This window comes from Vicia villosa, linkage group LG4 (genome assembly GCF_029867415.1).
Source record: "Vicia villosa cultivar HV-30 ecotype Madison, WI linkage group LG4, Vvil1.0, whole genome shotgun sequence".
NCBI classification, from domain to species: Eukaryota; Viridiplantae; Streptophyta; class Magnoliopsida; order Fabales; family Fabaceae; genus Vicia; species Vicia villosa.
Window position 1 is genome coordinate 80,531,752 of NC_081183.1, and position 7,237 is coordinate 80,538,988.

The window sequence follows — 7,237 nt, forward strand, 5'->3', positions numbered from 1 at the left end:
TACTGGTGTTCTAAATAAGAGCATCTAATCCTAATTGTAAAGTGTAGCTTTTGTTAAGGACTCTGCTGTTTGTGCTTACCTAGCTCTAGGATGTCGATTCCTTTATTGTGTTTCTTGTAATCCACTCTTTTATTGGGTTAATACTGGAGGAGGAGTGTTTTTCTGAATTGTAATATATATGTGCATTCATAAACCTGTAGGTGTTGAATGCTGGTTTAATCTTTGGAGCTGTTAAGCAAGGAGAGTAGTATCGTTCTCATAAGCTTTTAAGCATTGAGGATTGTGTGTCTTGGATGAGTGTCTTCTGTTTTTATTATTTGTGTTATTTGTCACGGGTTTGTGACGGATGAGATTTGAGAAGGGCCTCATAACTAGGTGAGTCTTAGGTAGAAGTTATAGGAAGGGTAGTGATTAAGACAGAAGTTGTAAACGATCAGGTTCACCCTCATCTATCAAGGTCACATACTCATCAAAATTATACATTGTAAGGTTGTCTCTGCCTCTTAAGTTGAACTTGAAATGATTCTAGAGCTTCACAAGGATTCTCATATTGTGACATTTCGCTCTCCCCTTCATCATCATAAGTTGGAATATTTACCTCATCTCCAAGTTGTTGATCATCAACATTATCATATGGCTCACCATTCTTATTTTCACCACCAATAGCATATAGATTATGACTAGGTAACTGAATTGGATCAACATTAGACAAACTGATATCTTTCTTGGGTGTAGTCTTCTCTACCTTATCAATGTCTTCAATATTTTGGTATTCCATGAACACCACATCACGCCTTCAAATAAGCTTCTTTCTTATAGGATTGTACAACCTGTAACCAATCTCATCTTTCCCATAGTCGTTGAAGATACATTGTTTTAACTTTGTATCGAACTTGGATCTTTCATCCTTCATAAAATGCACAAAAGCCTTACAACCAAAGACTCTAAAATGATCATACTTGGCATTCTTTCAAAGCAGCAATAGAAGTGAGATTAAGAACATGCACCACAGGGTAAAATACCCCACCAGTATAATTATTTGGCAACTTAGATTTAGAGAGAATACACCTTATTCTCTCAATCAGTGTTCGATTCATCCTCTTTGCTAAATAATTCAATTGAGGAGTTTATGGAGGAGACTTTTCATGTACAATACCATGCTAGTTGCCATAGGAATCAAATGGTTCACAATACTCACCACCATTATCAAAACAAATACATTTCAACTTCTCGCATGTCTGCCTCTCTACCAATGCATGGAATTCCTTGCGGGAGGACCACAAACATCAAAATGTACCAATTGAAGAAACTTTAACTTCCTTGAGGGAGGATGTCTCTTTAAAGATACTCTAGTATGTTTACCAGCTATTGTACCCCAATTTTTTACCACTGAGATCCCACCATATTCCAAATAGTAGGATCATCATCATTATCATTATCACTATGCATATATCATTTATTAACCCAAAAAATACAAAAAAATGTTGTTTGTTACTTGTGTTCTAAGACAGGAGACTTATTAAGAAGTGACTGAGAAAATTAGGGTTTTGAGGCCCACAAGGAAGTTCAACATTCTCCTATGATTCCAAGGGTATTCTCATCAATATCTAAGTCCAAGGATAACCCAATTCAAGATCAACAACTCTCAAGATCACATGAGTCCCCAAATTAGGGTTTTGACCTAATTCCACTGGAGGGTTGACTTTTAATCAGGACCTGGCTCCAAGGATCAAACTATGATTCAAAAGCATCCAAATCTACATTATAGTCTATTCATATCATTCATTTGAAGAGGAGAGCTTGATTCATATGCAATCCACAAAATTGCAATTCACTTGGAAAAGTCAACTGTGTGAGTCAACCTGTGACTTTTGAGAAAAATGGTCAACTATGGACTTTTAAGGATTCAAATCATATTATTAAAAAGGCATTTGGCCATGATAAATTAGGAAAATTCATCAAGGATCAAAAAGTCAACAAAAGTCAAAATTAGGATTTTAAGTGATTTTAACCTAATTTTGGGAACTCCAAATTTTGCCTACAAACTAAAAAATCTCCAAACATGAAAGTTGTAGATTTTGATCAAACAAACAACTCATCACACTGAAAATTTCTTCAAAAAATGATTATTTTCAAAGATATGGAATTTTGAAGATTATGTTCAAAAAACTTAGAAATTGTTTAAGTGTTTTCACTTAGATTTTTCCTAACTTTATGGCCATTTTTCTCCATGATCCCAAAGGAGTTTGAGAAAACTTTTAACAAGTGACTTAAAGTATGTAGCAAGGGCTTTGCAAAGAGATCAATAGCATGAAAATACATGGCTTGAGCTATGAGATATGATTTTGTGAAGAAGACTCCATGAACACTTGAATTCAAGTATGAACATGAAGAAGTTAAGAATCAAACTTATTCAAATTTGAAAGATTCCTTGCTGGCATATTCTTTAACTTGTTCCAAGCACCATAATTAGTAGATTACACTGGCTTTTGAGCTATGATCGAAGTGTTTAAAACATTATCCAAGTGATCATTCCATTAATGGCATAAAGGTCACACTTCCATTTTAGAAAAGCATTGCTTTTACAAAGTCCACTCTCCTTGAGCCTCTCCCATGTCTCCTCTGCACCAAAAGCAATTTAAATCCAACAAGAAAGCCTCTGATGTTCAGATCAAAGTCATTGCAAGCATGCTTAAAGTTTGTACCTTCCATGGAAAACCAAAATTCACATAACATCACAAAGAAGCGAGATGGTACATCCTTCACATCTGAACTTAAAACTCTGAGATTTTTGCCTCCACAAACCCTAAATTGTTCCTATTAATAGAGGCCCTTGCTTCTTGCATCAAACACACCAGAATTCTCCAAGTCACCTATCACTTAAAATTCTCATTTTCCTTATCTTTGCACTTTCATGGTGATTCTGAGTTCTATTGATTTTGGGTGTCAACTAAGGTTTCAAAAAACTTCTAAATACCATTTAGAAGCTGTCTACCATTTCAATAACCTCCCAAAACCCTTCTAACCAAAAATCACCATTTTCATTCCATTAAAGGTCCATTTAAGGTCCATTTAGAGGTCATTGAAGCTATTCAGATCAAGAGAGTCCTTCTGTAACACCTCCAAGTACGAATTGGAACTCCATTTTCAGAGGTAAGAAGCTTGAATTCGAGCATACTTGTTTAAGTGCCATTCTAATAATTTCTTGTTGCCATTCTATTTAGAATTATGTGAGGATCAAAAGCCCTAAGGTTTCAGGGCCTAATTGTTTGTTTTGAGAATTTAATTTGAAAACTTAATTTTAGGGTTCTTGTTGATTTTCCAGAAATTCATGAGTTTAAGTCTGTTTAAATTGTTGTTAATTATGTGGTTCCATTCGTGTTGAAAAATGGATCAAAGTGCACTTTTGTTTTGTTAAAATTGGTTAAGATTTGGCAAAGTTGAAAATCCAGCCATGATGAAGTTGTTGTTGTTGTTCACGAAGAATATGAAGTTGTTTGGTGGGAAAATTTGAATTTTTGGCACTTGTTTAAAATATAACGAATTGGAGTTGTTTTAGTAACGACTACATCGTTACAGCTGAATTGGTTAAGTGTTTGTGTGTTGCGCGTGCATAGGGTCTGGGGTTCGAATCCCCCTTGCCCCAGGCCTTTTTGGTTTTATTTTTTCACTCGTTTAACACTTGTTTTGAGATATATTGAATTGAGGGCATTTCCTTATGACAGCACGTGTGTTGGTAGAGTGGCTAGAGTTTTGAGTAGTGTGTTCAGTGGCGTGGGTTCAAGCCCTATGGCCAACAAAACCATAATTTTTTTATCACTTTTTTATTACTTTTCATTAATCATCAAAAAATCCAAACAAATTGAAAAATTAATCTTTTAGCTTGCTCTTTTTTGTGTGTTTTATTTATGTTGCCTATTTTAATGTCATCAATTAAAAACCCAAAAATATTTATTATTTTGTCATTTAAAATTTAATTAAAAACATGTCTTTTTATATAAAAAATCAACTAAAAAATCAACTTCTTTTGAATATTTTCTTCAAAGAGACTTAGTATATTTTTGTATATATTTGTTTCGGGTTAGGATTTAATGTCATTGACTTTCCCATGCACCCTTAGACCAATCCTCTTTTAGGATTTGGTATTTAATCATTAAAATTAATTAGGTTTAGGTCTTTACTTCAAAAAACCTAATTTCAAACCCTAACTTCAAAACCCTAGGTTTAAAACCTAATCCAAAAACATGTTGATCTTTGTTATCCATGAACTTGTTATCTTGTACATACTTGTTGATTTTAATCCATGCTTTTGTACTTATATGTTTATCTTAACCATTATATTTTGTACATATACTTGTTGATTTTCTATCCATGTGTTTTGTACTTGTTATTATCATAGCTTGTTTATCAAACCATTGTGCATCAGTTAAACATTCATCATCCATCATTCATTCATATATGAATCCATCCAAAGGTACAAATATCCTTGTTCATTATCATCGATGATTATTGTACTTACTTGTTTGCCTTTTTGTGACACATGTTATCACACACACACACACTTGAGGTATCCATTGATTGTTTGCTTAAGTTGTTTGTTGAAAATCCAAAGGAATAGGAATGGTATTGACTAAAATTGTCAAGGTACTCAAACTCTTTACCAATCTCTTTTATTTTTGTGTTAAATTATTGTTAAAGCTTTCCACTTGTATTATGGTTTTGTATTGTTAAAGCTTAACCAAATCCTTGTGTTTTTAAACCTTGGTACTAAGAGAAGAATTATTCCCGGTGAAACTACTCTTAGTCTATTGACCCTGTAATCTTAAAGCTTGGTCTCTTTTATTTGGTTTTGTATTGTTAAAGCTCAACCACCCCTTTTGTTTTTTAAACCTTGGTACTACGAGGAGAATTATTCCCGGTGAAACTACTATTAGCCCATTGACCCTGTATTGTTAAAGCTTTGTCCTTTTCCATTTTAAAACTTGTTAAGTATTGTTAAAGCTTAACCCTTTTCAAAAATTTGTTGAGTATTGTTAAAGCTCAACACCCAATAAGATTTTGGCCACTTTGGCCCCCTTTTATTTTCCTTTTAAGAGGAACTACAAAAGCTCTGACTTTCCTTTTCTTTAAAAGGGGTATGTAGGCCTAAGATGCGATGTCTTATTGAGCTCACTTTCAAAAAATTCTTTTCCCATCCCCACACTCTATTTAAAACAAACTCACATATTCTTTTCAAATAAATGTACACAAAAACAATAACATTTTCAAAGAGGTTCCCATGGAGTACCATGGATATGAGGGGTGCTTAAAACCTTCCCCTTGTATAATAAACCCCCTTACCCAAATCTTTGATAAGTTTATTAGTTTTGATTTTAAAAATTTCTGTGGGTTTTATTCGCTCTTTCTCTCATTTCTTTTGGAAACAATAAAGTACGGTGGCGACTCTATTTAAAACAAATGAGCTAACTCTTTCCCATGGCTTTAGTCTCACCAATTTCACCGCTACACCTGCCATGCAATGGGAACACATATCCAAATATGTATTCTTTAATCCAGAAAGAACATCCTTTTTTGCCAAAACATTCAGCCTCTTTTCACTAATATGATTAATTCTTTGGTGCCACAAAGATGCTTCGAAGTCAATAGTATTTACACTGTCCCTAGAAACCAAATATTTTTGCCAATACAATTTAGAAAGCTTCTCCCCTCTAGCCACGACCAAGTTTCTTTGTTGAATTTCCATTATCTAGAGCTAAAGTGATCGTCAGAACCACAAGCATCAAGCATACGCACATAGATCAAATTAAAGCAGACATCTAAAGCATGTTTGACACCTCTAAGCAACAAATGCATTCCAATGTTGGGTTACAAGAAAACATCACCAACACCAATTACCTTTGATACACCATCATTACCCATCTTCAACACTCCAAAGTCACGAGAAATATAAGATATGAAGAAATCCTTCCTTTGTGTAATATTAATGTATAACCATAATCAACTACCCACATGCTCTCGTCTGATACAAGATTAACAAACTCATGATCACAGAGAATAACAAAATCATCACTAGTAGAAGTAGTAACACAATCATCATGATGATCTCTTTGTTTAGACTTACCTTTCTTGCCTTTGTTATCCCTTTTTCACTGATAATAATAATTTTGTACCTGTCCTGTTTTGGGAAAATAATGACACTCCATAGTCTTGTATCATGGCTTGGACATGCTTATGATATTCTCTCTACCACCATTTAATTCCTTTTTCTAACTTCTCCCCTATTTTCAATGACAAGTAACTCAGATTGAGATGAAGAACCATGTGCCTCCCTTCTCATCACTTTATCAAGAGTACCACCCTTAGCCATTTCCAAGGAAACAACACCTATAGGAGTAGAACTTGTGATAGAAACTCGAAACGTTTCCCAAGACTATGGTAAAGAAAGCAATAGAAATAGTCCCAGAATTTTATCATCAAATTTAATACTCATTCCTGGCATCTGATCAAGGGGCCCTTGAAATTCACTCAAGTGATCTGAAGTAGAAGTCCTTTCCATATTCTTGATACTTATGAAGCTATTCAACAAGAACAATTTATTATTCCCTGATTTAGAGGCATACAAGGACTCTATCTCCTCGCACAAATTTTTTGCGTATGTCTCATTAGTAATATGATTATAAACATTATCTTTTACATATTGTTGAATAAAACCACATACCTATTGATGTTCAAACTCCCATTCTTCATCAGACACGAAATCCGACTTTGCGGAACTAAAAACCGATAAAGGATATTTATTCACAAATAGTAAGTCTTCCAACTTACCCTTCCATAAATGGTAATCGGAACCATTCAATAATATCATCTTCATATTTGTATTTAACTCCATCATTCGAACAAGTAAAATAGCCCTTAACCAAGAGCTCTGACGGCACTCCGATGCCACTCCAATGAGAAATTAAGACACAATAAGAGACTAACGCGCAGTGGATATAAAATTCCACACACTTGGAGGAACCTTGTGAAGAAACGAAAAACACAATAAGGGGGTTGGATTCGGTTTTTAGACAAATTAAAAATTTATGATACATTTGGTTATCCTGGTTCGTTTGAACTCAAACTACTCCAGTCCACCCTATTAAGGTGATTTTGCCTCTCTCTTACGAGGTCTTAATCTACTAATCAAAATGATGATTACAAAATCACTTAAACTAATGTTTAAGTTTTCTCAAGAACA